Below are 17,687 nucleotides of genomic sequence, written 5' to 3'. Positions count from 1 at the left end.
ACTAAATAAATTTTAGAATCATCCGACGATTGCCATCTTATTACATGTCCTACCATGACTATGCTTTGTGGTACTTGAGATTAGCCGCAAACCTGAGTCATGGTATGACAAAAAGAACACTGTGAGCAAATCTGTGTAGTCTCAGCCTGACTGTATGAAATATTAAAACTTAAGAGAATGATAATTTGTGCTATACTTAATTGTGAAAATAGTGCAATGGTTTTTAGAGACTTTTAAATGAACAGGGTATTTGATCATTATCACAGACATCATTCAAAGATTTGACAAACGCATAATAAATGACCTAATTTTCAGAAAACAACTGCAAAAATTAGATTATATTAATCTGTCTGAAATAACGATTCATAAGGATTCGTTTACATAATTCTAACTTATGTCTTTTCATATGAAAGTGCAGTTGGCACATGTAAAATAAAATTCCTAAATACATATAAATATTTTAAAATATTTATGTATACACATGAAATTCATGTTTTGCGTTAGGATACAAAATATGGATACACGTACAGATTGTGTACATAAACACAGAGTGAGGATATATGTCTCGTATCTAGACCTTTGTGCATGAAAAGTAAAATAATACATAATAGCGTTTAATTGCCCAAACTTTTCAGATTATACAGTAGAACCCCGCTAATTCATACCCCGTTAGTCCAGGTCTCTGGATAATCCGGATCGATCGATTTGATCGATATTTTTTTTTTTTTTTTTAATTTGAGGAGCGATTGTCAGATTTCCATAATATTAATTTGTTTGACATTCTCAGGGGCAAGACCGTGTTATGTCGTTGATTGAGTTCCCTTTTCTTGGCACTGCAACTTTTGAATCATTTTATTTACCTCGATAAGGACAAAAATTGCAGAAGGTTGAGGACAGAAGTATTCATGTTTACTGTTTATGTATAATTCTATGTGTTTTATATAAAGATGATTTCCAGTAAGTATGATTTATTTATTTATTTTTTCATTCTCCCGATAATCCGGATTTTCAATAATCCGAATTGGGTAGGATCCCAATAAATCCGAATTATCGGGTTTCTACTGTACTGCAGACACTTGTCCCTGGGTTCAACGCAATGAAATGTGAGCTTCAGGATGAAAAGACATCCGAAAGTGCACACTTCATTCAAAATGGGGTTCCTTGAAACGCTGAAACATGTGTCAGCAGTAATCTGAAAATTTTGTGCAATTAAATGTTATATATTATTTTTAATTTCAAATTAGTTTATGAAATAAATCATCAGTTTAAAGTAAAATTGTTAATTGTATTTGTAATCTACCTAAAATAAATGAATTTCTTATTAGATACATCATTAACCAGCTTATTCACATACTATGCATTTTAGGAATCATAACTATCCCCGCAGCTTTGAAAATGGAAGAAAGGGGGGAAAAAGACTCAGAAAATGGGATTTCACTTATCACACGTGTTCCTAAGTCCCACCACTTGGTGTCAGTTACGGGGAGCGAAAGAAAACACTTGAAAAGAGAGCCAAATCAAAAGTAAACTCTTTGTGGAGTGGCACTTTTTTCTCAATAGTTTCCATTATTTCCGGTTTCACATCTTGAGATCAGGTTTATTTTGCTTCACTTTCGCGCTTCCCGAACTCAAAGAAGAGCTCAGAAACGCGATTTCAGAAACGTTTCAAATTTGTGATGTTTTAAAGCTTAACAATGTGGTGTTTTTTTTTTTTTTTTTTCGCATATTAAATATATATATTACAAAGGAAGAAATAAATAAATAAACAAAAACCATATCACTTTTATAACAAAATAAAAGAAATGATAGTCGGTTTACAAAGACGTTTTATATAGATTGGGCTAGAAAATTCATGGTTTCTCTTCAATCAAAAATAGTACTTCACACTTCACTGAAAGAAAATCTAGATCCAAATTTTTCCTTGAGGTATTACATTCATCAATGGTGTTTCCAGAAAAAATTTGGAGAGGGAATCGGTTAAATGTCTGTGATGGAGGAAGATATGGTTAGTTTTAGTCATTTTCTACAGTCAAGAGAGAACCTAGGTTTCAGGAAATGGGATTTATCCTAAATCCCCCCCCCCCTATATACGTCCCTGGCTTCCCGTTTCATTAAATATCAAATCTATTTGGTAAAACTCCTTAAGTCGTTCGGAAACGTTGTTTTTGAGAAATTATATTTTCTTTTGTCACATGACTCTTCGTTCTTGTTATCTTTGAATAAGGACGAGGATAAAACGTCGTCTTATCCCCAAAAAACGAAACCACATGGGAGGCTCTTAAAAGTTTCGCATAGCGACTTTAATCTTATGAATAGCGTTTTTGGTTGATGAGATAATCTGGTCTACAGTGGTGAAAGTTCTTATGACGTTAAAGATTTAGCTCAATCAAGCAAGTTAAACTTTCTAAAACAAGCAGGGTTGGCTTTCTGCCAGCAGAAACTAGATTTTGCCGTGCCAGTGGCAGAAACTGGTTATAACCGGTAAAAACCGGCAGAAACTGGCAAAAACTTAAAAATGTCTTTAATAACTCAAGTAATTAGTAAATGATATTTGTTTAGGTAAACTAAAAAATTAAACATCATTTAAAAAAATAAAATCCCATGCTAGTGCCCTTGATTTAGTTCAGAATGGGAACTTTCCAATTGCAGAGGCTCGTAGTATTTGGATTAATTTAACAAAGGATAAAAAATCATATAGGGGTGCTTAGGAAAGAGGAGTGACATACAGAATTAAACATGCATTACTGATTGTAATTTGCTCACTTAAATGCTTCCTCTAAATTGTTCGTGATTGAAATTATCATGTCATGTGCTTCAAGAAGAAAGTGCCAGAATTTTACTTGCCTAAATTTTGTACCTAATGTCACTGTGCAAAACAAATTGGCCCCATTTCTCAAAACTTATTTTTCCAGTCAAATTTTTACCACAACCCCAGTTACTACAAGGTGTAACAGTTATACAATAGATAAAAGTTTCACGAACATTGCTTGCTCCTTGATACATTGTCTGCTAGCTCTTCTGTTTTAAGGATATTCTAAAATTTCTTATTTGTGTGTAGTAAATTGAGAACCTATTTAGATTTTTGAAACCATCTTTTCTAAGAGGCAATAGCAGGGTCCAAACAATGTAACATTTGATTTTGAGTTGTGATAATTTTGTAATAAAATTACAGTACTTTGGTTAACAATTAATTATTTTTTCCATGCATTTTCTGTTGTATATCAAGAATCAATTTTTCATTTTGTGAGTTTTTGCCAGTTTCTGCCGCAAAGTGGCAGAAAGTGGTTTTTGCCATGTCGGTTTTAACCGGTTTCTACCAGTGGTTTTAACCGCCTCGGCAGAAACTTGCCAACCCTGAAAACAAGAACCCGAATTCTCGGAAAGAAACATCTCAGCTTTAGCATTGTGAATATCGTGTTTGGTTCACAAGGTATGCGCACCACTTACCGAAAATGCAATTGATTAAGTTACCGTACAATATTTTGCTTTGGGACTGTCCACAAATGATGTCACACTTTGAAGGTGGAAGGGGAGTTCGTGAAATAGTGACAGTTTGTGACAAGGAGGAAGGGAGTAACAAGAGTTTGACAGGACGCATTTTTTATAAGAGTGGTTTATGAAAAATAGTGCGACATGCGTCAAAGTGTGGGTGGGTATAGTGAAGTGTGACACTGAATGAGAAGGAGGGGGGGGGGTTCAAAAAGTTGAAAGGAGTGTAACATCATTTATGGACAGCCTCTTTATTAAATTTCGGTTAGTACATAATCTTTATCGCTCACCAAAAACGTGTTTATAACCTGTGACTACATATTTGAGTAAGTATTTGAAGACAGATGGTAAACCGAATTGAACTTTGTAGAGAAAATAATGGAAGAGGGGAGGGAGACGTAAATTCATAGGGTTAAGGGAAGTGTACCCATTTGTACCTCAGGATCAAATTCTAAGAATTTTCAAACGTCGTTGACTAAGTTTCTACTACATTGGTTAAAGTCAAGTACGAATAAAACTTAGCGATTCTCCTCTCTAACGGTTAGGTGCTTGTTTCTCAGAATGTCGTGATGGAATTTGGGAATAGTAAATTGAAATTGGATATTTCAATACTTTTTAGCTAAGGGAAAAGATTGGGAACGTCTTTTGAGCAGTAGATCAGCTATTCTGGATCTTCCTCGTAGTTCTGCTGTTGTCAGTTTTCGATTTATAACCGGACATGGTTGCCTGAGTACCTCTTAGTTAAAAATAGAACTTAAGTACTCACCGGCTTGCAGCCTAATCAATTCTTGACTTATAGTGCACAGTTTACATTTGGACACGTGCATTGCACTTTAAAAATTATTGTCCGAAAGTAATAGGAAGCCAGAAAAAAAAAATTTAAGTATTCAACGCCTGGCAATTGCATAAAAAAATCTCAGAATGCCTCTAACATTGATCTTATTTCTCTCTGTATTTATTTTTATTATTCTCAAATAAGTATAATTAACGCCTCCATTTCTTTTGTGCTAAACTTACTCAATTTTGCTCCAGTTATTTTTTGGCTTCTTATTTCATTAACCTTTCCAGTGTTAATATTTATTGTACATGAGTCATTCTCCTTCTATAATTATCTCTGCTACATGCATAAGCACGGGTACCATCCAAAACAACTTGTTTGCAATTTTTCGCAAAAGTTTCTGTTTAATTATTAAGAAAGAACATTACTAAACAGAATGTTTTTATGCCTGAATTCATTCCGCTGATTGCTTTTAAATTTTGCCTGTGTTCTGCATGAAATGCCGTATTTCTCTGAACAGCAGTATTTCCTACACTACGTTCAATTTCATCAATTACTTCATCGCCTAAAATAAATACATAATAAAGTTGCTAAACATTACATCAACCTCATCTATTAGCAAGAAGAATCGTTCTCTGTCACCTGATTTGCTTAAAAGATATTGAACAAGAAAGAAAATCTCTCTTTGTTTCCTTGAAATATTATTATTCCTTGCAGATGGATAATTTTCGTACCCAACTCTGTTTCTTCATTCCGATTTGCATAACTTACATGATCTTCGTTTTATGTGAAGTTCAAATTAGCCTCTGCTTGGTGTGATATTTGAAGAAACAACCACTGTATGGAAAAAAATCGTTAATTCATTAAAATATAGTATTCTCTCACTGTTAAAACTGCGGATTGAATATAGCAGTTTTTAATGTGAAGCGCTGTAGCCCCAGCGGTACCCCCTAAAAGGTGCCGTAGGTGTTTCCTACGGAGCCAGAAGGCACCCCTCGACACCTTCCTCATCACTGTATTATATTTCGATGAGACTGCAACAAATCTTTGTTTTTAGCCTGTGACAAAAATTAATTTACGATTCAAAATCTCAACCGTCAGGTTCTTTTTTTAAACTTTTAAATCTATTTTACTTATTTATATTTACTTGCTTCCTAAAATTTAAAAATCATTCGACTTTTTCAGCTTAATTTTAGCTAATCAATATTCTTGCTTCATCTTAGCTTTCGTATGATAGTTACCGCATCATATGACTTGCTCATTCAAACGATCCAAAACTATTTCTTTCATTCAACTTTCAGTGAAATTAAAAATTATGTATTGGGAGGACCGAAAAGAAATTTCATTTCTTTCAAACAATTACGTTTGAAAAGTTTTTATTTCGTTTTGTTTCGTTTTTATACGTTGTTCGTTTCGGTTTTGTTTTTATGCGTTTTCAACAACCTTTTGCCGGGTAGTGCACATATTTTCAATACGGGAAAGACATACATTATTCCGTTTTACAACAAAGTAAATGGTGATGGCATTTTGGATATCGAACAAATTTTCAAGTTTTTTTTTGTCACATATAGATTGGGATAAAAGAATATCAGATGGTGCAATGTCAGGTGAGTATGGTGGGCGAACAGTAGCATAACTAGGGGTTGGTCAGAGTGGCTCTCTCCAGAGGCGCAGCAACCGGGGGGGGGGGGCATTTCGACTGATTTAAAAAAAAAATAGTTTTTTTTTTAAATAGAATTTGAAAAATGCATTAAAAAATTAAAAAAACAATTCTAAAACGGAAAATAAGAAAAAAAAACTACAATGCTGCATCCTATTTGTCGAATCAATTAATCAAAATGTTCCAAAAAAAAATTTGGGGGGGGGGGGGCACAATGACCTCCGATGACTTCCCATGTGGGCGACTCTGAAGGGGGGCGCAATTACTTTAGTTCGCCAGGGGCGCTAGACCCCATAGTTACGCTACTGTGGGCGAAGCAGCCTACCACAGCCTATTAATGTTTAAAAGGCTTGCCACGAGCAGTGCGATCTTCCATTATCAAGTTTCAGGATCACTCCTTTTCTGCTTTTAATAGTGGGAATATTCTTGCCACAAATTACACCATCTGATTTCCATTTTTTCTCATCTCTAAAACACTTTCTATGAGACAAAACTTGCAAATTTAGCTTGTATCCGAGTCGCCATTTCCAAACTTTTGCTCCAAAAGCAATTGATTTTTATCGGTCCCGGATTGAAAATTTGCGCACTAAATGGCAGAAGGCTGTTGATAACGAGTGGTTTATTTACATCGTTGATTAAAAATAAAAACTTTAAAAAAATCTTTGGTTGAAAAAAAAAAGACATTACTTTCCGGTCTCCTAATATTTGACTTGCGTTTTGGGGGAGTTTCACAAAAAATTCTGGAGTTTTGAATCACTGCTGCCCCCCCCCCCTCTACATGCTGTGACGGATTCAAAACTCATTCTGGGTATTGACATCACTATTATCCGACTTATTCATAAACCATCGAAATCTAAGAACGATAGTTTAAAATCCAAGCAACTATTTAATCAAACTGCTCTAAAATTATTGCTGATATGCAAAAAAAAAAAAAAAAAAACTGATTGAAAATAAGCGTTCTTTTCTTGCATAATAAGAAACTCTTTGTTCTAGCTTAATGAATGTTGTTTAGAAATTATTTAAAAAGATTTCGTTCTAGGCTTCTGGTTATCAACAGGTTTAAATGGTGTGAAAGCAAGCAAGTGCTTTGCTGATGAATTACAAAAATTAATTTTTGATAAAATCATATAAAATGACTGGATTGTGAAGGGAAATGAATATCTTACAATCAGTTAGAAAAACTAAACTTTTAGGGCCTCTATGGCTCTCTGGTAGAAGCTTCGCATCATATGCCGGAGGTTGCGGGTTCGATTCTCGCCGGTGCCCTGGGTGTTATTTCCTCTCTATGTGCTGTAAATCCTTCTTGTGTTGTCCAAGCTGTTAATAAAGAAGTCCAACCTTTCGAGGCAATGGCACCAATCTTTCCGTAGTGGTATATTACGGACACGTCAACCATAACTAAACTTTTTTTACTACTTTTTTTTTTTTTTTTTTGAGCGGAGCAATTTATTGAAAGATTTTAAAAAAAATCTGGATCCGCCCCTGCCTGCAAAGTAGCAATAATGTGACTTACGTTAGTCTGGCCCTGAGGTACAGAACTTAGTTTGACATTTCTCACAGTGCACATCTTCTGAGAAACATAAATTACTCACAAAGATTAATCTAAATCGATCGCATTTTGTAAAAATGCAGTAAATTAGAGGCACACTGTTTCTCAGCCTCAAGATTCACCACCTTAAGTATCACGGCAAACATCGCACCACTGAGCAGCGCAAATGTGCGCACCATCCAGAGCAGTGCCAACCAAATTACACAAATAAGGAACGATGTCTGTTTGTGGACATTGGTTTCCAGTTGCCTCGTGCACTCGAACTGGATGGAGTAGCCTCACAGGATGCGGACGTTTCCTCCTCCAGGAGCGGAAGCGGGATCATCCGATACAGCCGCTTTTAACTTCGAGTCCACTCTCTGGATGCGAGAGTCAATATTGGGGAAAAAGAGCTCTTCTTTCGGAAGGATTTGTATGTGCGGGCACATCCAGGAAATGTTTGTCGGCTAGATTACTTGTTGAGCAGCAGCAGTGATGTAGTTTTCGAAATTTCTGGTGGTCGTTGTCATATTTTTTCCCTATTATTGTCTGAAATATCGTCTCCTTCACAAATGTTGTGTGAATAAAATTTATTTGCATTGTCTTGGAAACTAGTGGGAGCATAAGTAAAATCTAGAGCCATGAATCGTAGAATAAAGTAGCGACACGTCCGCCATCTTGGTGCTAAACGATGCTTTCTTCCTATGTCTTCCATGTTGAAGTAGTTTCTTTTGTTTCTTGTTTGTGGTTTCTTATGAACTCTGTGCATGGCCTCACTAGGTGGCGCTGCCGCTTAACGGGCCTTGACAAACTATGAGTTCTCTGTGTTAAACCGAAGCAACTATGATCCGCTCATGCGTCCACCAATCAATATCAACGTTTCGAAGTTTGTTTATTTTTGATTGGACGTCACCCATTTTGACCGCAAGAGGTGCTGAACGGAATCCATGCATCCACCAATCAATGGCAACGTAATGGAAAACAGGGGTTCCCTGTAGCGCCTTGAGTTTCAGCAATTGTCACGGCCTATAAGAGTAAGCGAAATTTAGTGGGGTCATGCTCTGTGCTAATCCACAATCAAGAAGAAAAACACGCTACTTCATTATAGTAGACATAGGAAGAAAGCGGTATTTATCCGAAAGATGGCGGACGTATCGCTACTTAAGTTACCATCTAGAACTTAGGTAAAATCAAGTCCTAGCAGGTCCTTTTGTGTGTGTATGATGAGCTGTAAGTATCAGGGCTTCGGAGACGCAGTCGCAGAATTGGAGTTTGGGGTCAAGTAGAAGTCAGAACCGAAGGCTTTAAAATTCCAAGTCGGTCATTTTCACTTCGATTCCGTAGCTTTTTCAAGGCTGCAATGTCGGAGTCAGACTGATTTTAGGGTGAAAAGGTTGAAGTTGGAGACATAAAAATTGATGGATTCGGAGTCAGCATCGGACTCCTTCGCTTCAACTCTTCAAGCATGATAATTACTTGTATTTATTTAAAACTGTGACAGCAGGCTCTTATAAATACAGGTTGACTTTAAATTCAATAGAACTTCAAGTTGAATTTCCTCCTCTGCCAAAACATACCTACGCCACTTTAACCCACGCACTGAAACAGAGCTTCAATAAATGAAAGACCATCTAAAACACCAGTAAATACATTGACAAAGAGCTCCCATAAACATTGACTGACATACATTTCTCATACATTCAGTTTAATTTACATTTGTTACCTGTTTAGGCTGATCTAGAGAGCTCCTGTAAACACAAACTGATCTAAAGTTCTTATTAAAAGACTAACCTAATTTGCTGACATTCTAATTTGTCTATCACATTTTCAGCAGAAAAAAAAAATCAATAAGGATTGCAAATTAGTACCATTATCGCTTTTTATAACTTTAATGTATAGTTTTATTTAGTTAATAACTAGCTGGGTTGCCCGGCTTTGTCTGGTCTACTTTGAAAATAAAAATTGGGTCGAGTGACGTATATTCGATATTCAATCTTAAATAAAAGAAAAAAAAAACATCATCAAAATGTCCCCTCCAAACAATGACGACAGATACTAAAATACTTTTAAGAAATTAAAATAAATGAGAAAGTTGTATTTAAAAAGCGTAACCATGGAAACACAAAATAAAATAAGTTTAAGAATCGAAAATGAGAGAGATGGAAATAAACAATGGATTCAAAAAGCGTTACCGTGGAAACGCAAAATAAAATGGTTAAGAACTTTAATAGAGAACAGATTTTTGAACTTCATTTAATTCGCTTGTAATTTTTTTTCTAATGGAGATAAAGGGTTAAACTTGCGACCATAGGCAAGTTAGATCTGGAGTAAAAAATGCAGCTCTTTCCAATTGTGCCAAAAAGAAAACTGTGGGACAATTCCTTCACTTTTTATTGATAAACTTAATAAAGAAAGTAGTGCCTCAATTTCACTAAGCCTAAACAAATTCGAGCAAAAATCATAAATAACTCCCGCCGTAATCAAGTTAGAGCGTTGAACAAATTGCGTAGAACGCGGAAAATTCTACGCTTTCCAAAGATATATAATATTAATGTGTGTGCAAGTAATTTTTAACCCCCATATTTATAAATTTATGTGAAAATTGGGCATAAATTGAAATAAAAAAAGAACTATTCATCGATTTTTTTCGAACTGGTCTACCAACCTTTTCAGTACTTAATGGAAAGGGACAAACTGAAAATTTCAGCGAAATCGGCCTGGTAGTTCTCGTGTTTTGCAAGTTCAAACATACAGATGCTTTTGGAGACTTCATTTTATACTATGTAGAGATTAGCACTAATACCAGACTTGAAGAATCATTATGATAAATAGCCATTACTTGCGATCATTTGCAACAATCAAAGCCAGTTAAAAAATGATTGAAAAGTTAGTTTGGATTTTTAGAGCATCATAGGCTAACTTGTTATACTGTACTTATAGAATCAACGTAACTCATAGCAATATCCATAAACACACTGCCATACACAGAAACTAAAACAAAGTGAGATTCACTGTTTCTTTCAATGTAAAATTTGAGCACGGAATGATTACTTTAATATCAGAATTTGCCCTTGGCATCATAACATTAAACGTTACTGCACCAATGAAAGATAGCTTCCTGGATTATTAAAATTTGTGATGAGATCATACTTTCCAAAACGAAATTCAAAGTTCAATACATAGTACGTCAGATAACACTTAACATACACTTGAGACCACATTGCACAGAACGTATTTGAGAGGAAATTGAATTACCGAGTTTATTGTTGTAAAGTCTAAAACTTTTTTAAACTTAAATTTTTTATTTGAAACTTGATTTGGTTTGTACTTGGAAAAACACAAAATCAGCAGACAATTTCTCAAACAACAATTTTGGTTTGCTCCAAATAAAGATTATTTTTGTCAAACTTGATTTATGACACAAAACTGGGAAATGCCAAATCAGCTGATACATGAGTGTAGACTCTGCTTCGAACACTTTATGTTAACGATGATATTACTGCTGTTCCATGCAGATTTAGATCATGCAGGTGGGTGTGAGTTCCTCAGAAGGGGATGGAGAGAGAAAAGTTGGAATATTCTAAGCAAGGTCAACTCGATGAAGTGTCGCCCGGAGGGACAATGGGTACAATGTCCTCCGTGACGGACCAGCCTCTAAAGATCATAAATCACGGTACCGGAACATTAAGCGTGCTCTACCTGGGTTAACGTCTTCTTTGCCCGCGGTAGGGTGAAGAGCGATGAGACATTCCACATCCCAACTTCAAATGCACAATGGGGAGTCATCTGGGCTAATTGGGGATGATCGCCTGTGCGTGTGAGATTATGATATCACGCGGAAGGAAAACGAAGATGGCAAGTTTCGGAATTCTCTTAATGATGACGGGAAGGTGGATCTAAGGAATGATTAGAAAATTAAATTGTTATTCAGGTAGGAAGCAATGACTCCGTGTAATCCAAGAACTTAATTCTTACTCGATTTTAGTTAATTTATGTGTTGTCACCTTCCTAACTGTAGTCACCATAATCGAGATGAAGGACTTCGAATAGACTTAGACAATATTGTCAGCATTGTCTTCTTCAGAACAACCATGTTTTTTCTCTTTAGGAAAAAAAAGAGCTATTTTATTATGGGTTTGAGTTATTCAATACATAAGAAAAGTCCATGAAGGGATCATCTGTTCAATTAATATTCTGATTCCTAAGCATATTCAACTGATGCAATTATTATTTTTAACCGCGAAAATTCCTATAACCAAATCGAAACAGATTTTAAACCTTAAATAAATGCAGTTAAGAGATGGTATGGTTAGGCAAAGGTTCAATTTCACTCAAAGATATTAAAGTATAAATAACTTTATATCTTTATTTCTTAAGTCATATGTAAATTCTTTAAACGTCTTTACAAATAATAATAATAATAATAATAATAATAAAGAGAGAGTCTATGCAAATTGACTGTGCCATGGGTAAAGAATGAGAAAAAGATTACAAAGAAAATGTCGCGTAAGTAATTTTACACGTTAAAATGCCCTCAGGGACAAAATTATCCATTGAAAATATGTGTGAAATTTATAGCATGAATTGAGAATGTATAAAATAGGGTCGCAGGTAGTGTTTCCAAACATTTTGGTTTAAAACCATATTGCCAACTCTTGTGTGCTAGTAGCTAGTATATACAGATGTATAGATTATCTTAAACAAACACTCCTCCCTCCAAAGAGAAAATTCCAGCTGCGATAGTGGCGTAAAGCATGTGAAAATTCTTCTCTCTCTCTCTCCCTTTTTTCTTCAAAATGCTCATAAATTCTGTCTGAACTCTTTTAGTTATTTTTTAGAAATGATATACTCTACAAATTCTAAGGCCGCAAAAGGTATCATGCAATTGTAAAAATAAAAGCAATAAAAATACAGAATTTAAAAAAAAGAAAATTAAATAAATGGTTACTCTATTCCTTTCAGTTCCCCTCTCCACCGTAACGTTTGAGGGAGTACTGTATTTCAAACTTTGTTTTGGTAATCAGTATTCACTGTTTATGCATGCAATAACAACAAACATTTTATCATTTTTCTTTTAAAATCAGAACCATTTTCATTCAATAAAAATTTTAGCATTATTAAATAGGTTTTGATATTTTCTCATTTTATGAACGCTTTGAAGCAATGTTGGATTTTTTAACTTAATTTTCCTTTATTTTATTGCTCTGCGCATCTATCATACGTATACAATATACGCACACATCTCATGTGTCAACACTTTTACCCACACCCTACCTTTAGTATCTTGCTTTGAGAGTGTCTTAAAATTTTCATAAAGATAAATGCATTAAATGGCAACTAATCGAAGAAAAAAGTCGATAGTAAACTAAAAGTATTTTTAGGCTACGGTCTACTAGCTAAATAATTGTATTTTCTTATCTAATTAACAAGATAATATAATTTTATAACCAATAGCTAGAAAATTGGTTTTTAGAGTTTGAATAAAAATTTGAAATTCTATTTTATGGAAAAACTAGAAAAACGGAAAAAAAATAAACCATCATTAACAAAAAAAGAAAAAAAACTCATTCTGAAAAGTTAAAATTGTGTTTAAAAGCTAATAACTAATTTCAAAATGTCGATATTGAAATTTAAAAAACAAATATTCATAAAGAAATTATGGTATTAAAAATCATTATCATTTTCAGCAATCGGCATCAGGGCTAGATTACTTAATAGGCCGTCGCCTAGTGTCCCCACTGTTTAGAGGCCCCCAAATGACAAAAATTGTTTAAGTCAATGGCTAAAATTAGACTGTGCGGCAAAAAAGTCCTTCTAAATGCTTTTGACATAATTCTTGCTGATTCTTATGTAAAATCACCCCCTGAATCCAAATACGACCACCGTTGTTCCCCTACACGTTCCACCTTTTAAAAATCCCCCCCCCCCCCCACTTTTTTTTTCAGTTTTTGACAGTTTTATGAACATATTCGAAAAGAAGGGAGGGTTATATTTTCCCTTCACACTCTTCCAAGGTACTAGAGAGGTGCTAAGTTCAAAAGCGGGAACATTTGAAGCAATTTGGGAGACTCATGGGGGAATTACCCCCTTAAATATTTTAAAAAAATCACCAAAATCGATCTTATTTTGTAGGGGTTTGTTTTACAATTATTTTACTTATTTCTCGACATAAAACAAGGGTATAGACTTCAGTCTTGGGAGCCCCATGTCTGAAAAAAAATTTCACGTTTGAAAAAAATAGAAAAAAATATTGGAAGCATTGCATTTTGCATAGTGTGAGTCGTATCGCGCATTTTCAGTAAAGAAACTTCCCGTGTTATTCAACTTACATTAAAAAATATAATTAGGGTTAAAAATGAACTTAGATATGCTTATAAAGTAGCATTAATACATACATTTATAACAGGAGCAGTGCATGGCCAGAAATATAAATATTCATTAACGTTATATTGTAAGCATACTTGACAATTTCAATCTTAATTATAACTGTGAATTTATAGTTAAATAATAAGGGAAGGTGCTTTACTGAAGATCTGCGATGCGACTCTGACTATGCTAAATGCGGTGCTTCCAATATATATTCTTTTTCCAGCTTTATTTATTTATTTATTTTTATTTTATTTTATTATTTATTTATTTATTTTTATTTTATTTTATTATTTATTTATTTATTTATTTATATTTTTTGACACTGGGCTCATAGGAGTTAGTCCTATACGCTGGATTTATGCCGAAAAATTAGTGAACAAATTATAAAACAAACCCCTAGGACAAAAAATCGGTTTTTGGTGAGTTTTTAAAATATTTAAGTGGAAATAGGCCTTTGAGACTCCCAAATTGCTCCAAATGTTCATATTTTTGAGCTTTGCACCCCTATAGCTCTTCATCAGAGTGTTACTGGCGAATAAAACGCTCCCTTCCCTTCAGATAAAAATGATGGCTATGAAACTGTCGGGGAAAAAAAAATGGGAGGCGCCATTTCTAAAACTTATCATGTATAGGGGGGGGGGGGTTGGGTCATATTAGGATTCAGGGGGTAATTTTACATAAGAATCAGCAAGAATTATGTCAGAAGCATTCTTAAGGTAGTTTTTTGCCGCACAGTGTTATTTTATCCAATACCTAAAAGTGTAAAGTTTGAATACAGGGAGCCCCCCAAAAAATTACTTGTCCTTGGGCCTGTAATATCTTAGTCGGGCCCTGATCGGCATCGGTTGTTTATCTTTTGCCGAATAGTCAGTAATCGGTTAATTTGCATCCCAACTGGTATTATAATGATCAAAGGAAGTTTAATGAGCAGGAACCTTTAAAAAAATTAATAAAATGCACTTTTGTATTTTACTACGTTGAATTTAACTATTTATGTTTTAAACAAACTTTTTTGTGCTGAAAATTTCTTCTATGCGAAACTAAAACAAAGTAACACAACTCCATTTCATAGTAAGCTAACTTTCATGAAGATTCCATGTGCAAATGCAGCTATAACTCTCTTTTGTTCACTTTTTAAACAAGGCTGCGGAGTCGAAGTCGAAGAGTTGGAGTCGGACTGATTTTGGGGTAGAGGAGTCAGAGAAGAGAGTCGAAAGTTACTCATTTTCCAACAAACTCCGCAACTCTGCTACACTGTAAAAAAAATTCGGAAACGTTTCTGAGTATATCGTGCAGCTGCGGTTCATGAAATTTTCGAAAACGTTTCTGAGTATTTCGGAATTCTCTTTCTGTAATGTCCGGAAACGTGTCTGAGTATTTCGGAATCCTCTTTCTGTAATGTCCAGAAACGTGTCTGAGTATTTCGGAATCCTCTTTCCGTAATTTTCAGAAACGTTTCTGAGTATTTCGGAATCCTCTTTCCGTAATTTCCAGAAATGTTTCTGAGTATTCTGTGCAGCTGTGGTTCATGAAAGTTTCGAAAACGTTTCCGAGTATTTCGGAATTTTCCAAACAATTTTCAAAAACGTTTCCGAGAATTTCGGAATCCTTTTTCCGTGATTTTTTCTAAAATATAATTCTTTATTATAGTATTGCATACCATATCAGTTTCAATTCTTTCATATCTAAGATCAATAATACAAGCAATTTAAGAATCATTCGTGGATTTTTTTTTTTTTTTTGGAATTTTTAATGACAAATAGCATGGTTAACAGCATAACATATGCACAGTTATAAATTTTTGAAAAATTATGAAATAATCTACTTGTTTCATTCCTAATCACAAAATCGTCGGGGAATTGGAGTGGGGGGTACCTTCTGAAAAGTGGGGATTGTTTGTTAAACAATCTTAAACTTCAGTTTTTTCTCTCAATATTTTCAAGACAAAACTATCAACATATTGTATTTTTAATGCAGAACTTAAAAACATATCTTGTATCAAACTTGATAGCTTTTATCTTCGGATAAAATTTGACAGGACTTACCTACCCTTCGCGTTCCGGAATTCGTTCACCTCAAGTCAATTTCTGTGACGAACAAAGTGTACCGAAAAGTACCAACAGAGAAATTGATGAATTTAAATATGACACCAAGTCCCCCTGCTGGAACCATTCGGGTTGATTCTTCTGTTCTTGCCCTTTTCCAGCTCATCACAAATATAAATACTTATTCAAAATAGGTTACTGATTTTATTTTTACAGTGTGCGCAAAATGCATTATATATTTTATTTATTAAAACATTGAACTCTATTACATGATTATTCCATTTCATATATACGAGAATACCCCCCCCCCCCCCCGTAATGTAAAATATTTTCAAATTGCAATAGTTCACAACGAAAAAATTATACTGAAGAAAATAGTTTTTTTAACGAGATTTATATGAACTAAATCTCTTTAAAGTAATAGAGTTGCAAAGCGACTTACCTATTCGTCGGTGGTGGTCTTTTGCAGGCTTTGGGCACCAAAAAGGTGATTTTTATGACAAAATAAAATTCTGCCAACAAAAATTACCCATTTGGTAGAAAGAAGAAAAGTATCCAAGAAAAAAGTAAATTACCTACACAAGTTATGCGACGCAATGAATTTACATGGCGTCCTCTAGGCAGTTATTTGGTTTTTAATTTCAGTTTGTATTCCTTCCGCGAGCATGCGTCAAGAATTTGCACTTCGTACTTAAAAATAAGTGACATAGCTTCAAATTCAATCTCATGACGATACATATGCAAGAAAATATAAGACTTTAAAAATATCTTCAGTGAATTCATGCAAGGAACAAAACTTCTACTAATCCCCTTGATGAGTGTTACTTCGCATACATGAGTCAGCACTTGTTTTCATTGCGTGCTTTCGAAAGTTTCAGTTTAGATTTGCTGCTGGACTATAAAATTGCCGTGTTAGCTGCGCATGCGTCGACTCTTACTTTCTTGCTAAACGGGAAACGTTTTTGATTATAGCAGAAAACTGCGGAGGGCGTACGAATCTGTGTATTACGGAAAACTTTTTTGTATTTTCAGAGAGTTTTCCGAGATTTTTTACAGTGTAGTGCTTGTGGAGTCGCAGTCGGACTGATTTTTGGCTAAATGAGTCGGAGTCGTTCATTTTTCCTCCAAGTCCACAGCCCTGCTTTTAAAGTTCTTTTTCATTCATTGTGCTACACACGTCAATCAAATAAAAACTCACTGTTGAATAAAATTACCTAAAAATAGTTAATGAAAAATATATGTATTTTTTGACTTCCCGAATTAAACTTTCCTAACTTTTGCTCTTTTTCTTTCTTTCCAGGTTTTTAAAAACGCTGCTTGTAATTGTTATGATCTTCTTGGAAAAAGCATCCTCGACAACTGGTAAAACATTCCCTCCATATCTTTTCCTCTGAGCTTAGCAAAACGTGTGTCAATTATGTTCACCTAATGAATCTCACTGAAGCAAAATATAAACTGAAACTTTGTTAAAAGAACCAAGTGTGTACACATTGTTTTATTAAAAAGCTAACAATAAATTTTGAGAAAACAAATTATGTTACATTATTATTTTTTCTTTTTGACATCTGTTAGACTGAAAAGAAAATTATAATATTACACTTTATTTTCACAACACTAATTATTACACAAGGGGCTGTCCATGAATGATGACACATTTTTTTTTCAGCATTTTTGGCCCCCCTCCTCCCTCTGTCACAAAGTGTCACACTTCACCTCACTCATTCCCCCCTTGTCACATGTCATACCATTTTTCATTAACTTTTTTTTATGTGAACAAGTGCGTGATGTCACACATCTCGTTAACCCCTTCCTCCCTCT

General features: G+C 34.6%; 1 long non-coding RNA gene across 2 annotated transcripts in view; it reads left to right on the top strand.

The window, feature by feature from the left end:
• The window catches only part of LOC129235209 (uncharacterized), a 564,511-nt gene that overhangs the window by 538,513 nt on the left and 8,311 nt on the right, over window positions 1-17,687 (top strand). The window contains exon 3 of one of the 2 annotated variants that reach the window (XR_008581573.1): window positions 17,170-17,359. The exons of the other annotated variant lie outside the window; for it this stretch is intronic. This is a non-coding gene — a long non-coding RNA (uncharacterized LOC129235209). Of the gene's footprint in view, window positions 1-17,169; window positions 17,360-17,687 lie in introns of those variants that run through there. 2 annotated transcript variants of the gene reach the window in all.

This window comes from Uloborus diversus, chromosome 2 (assembly GCF_026930045.1).
Source record: "Uloborus diversus isolate 005 chromosome 2, Udiv.v.3.1, whole genome shotgun sequence".
Taxonomy (NCBI): domain Eukaryota; kingdom Metazoa; phylum Arthropoda; class Arachnida; order Araneae; family Uloboridae; genus Uloborus; species Uloborus diversus.
Note: the sequence above shows the minus strand (reverse complement) of the source record. Positions and strands in the feature narration are given on the sequence as shown.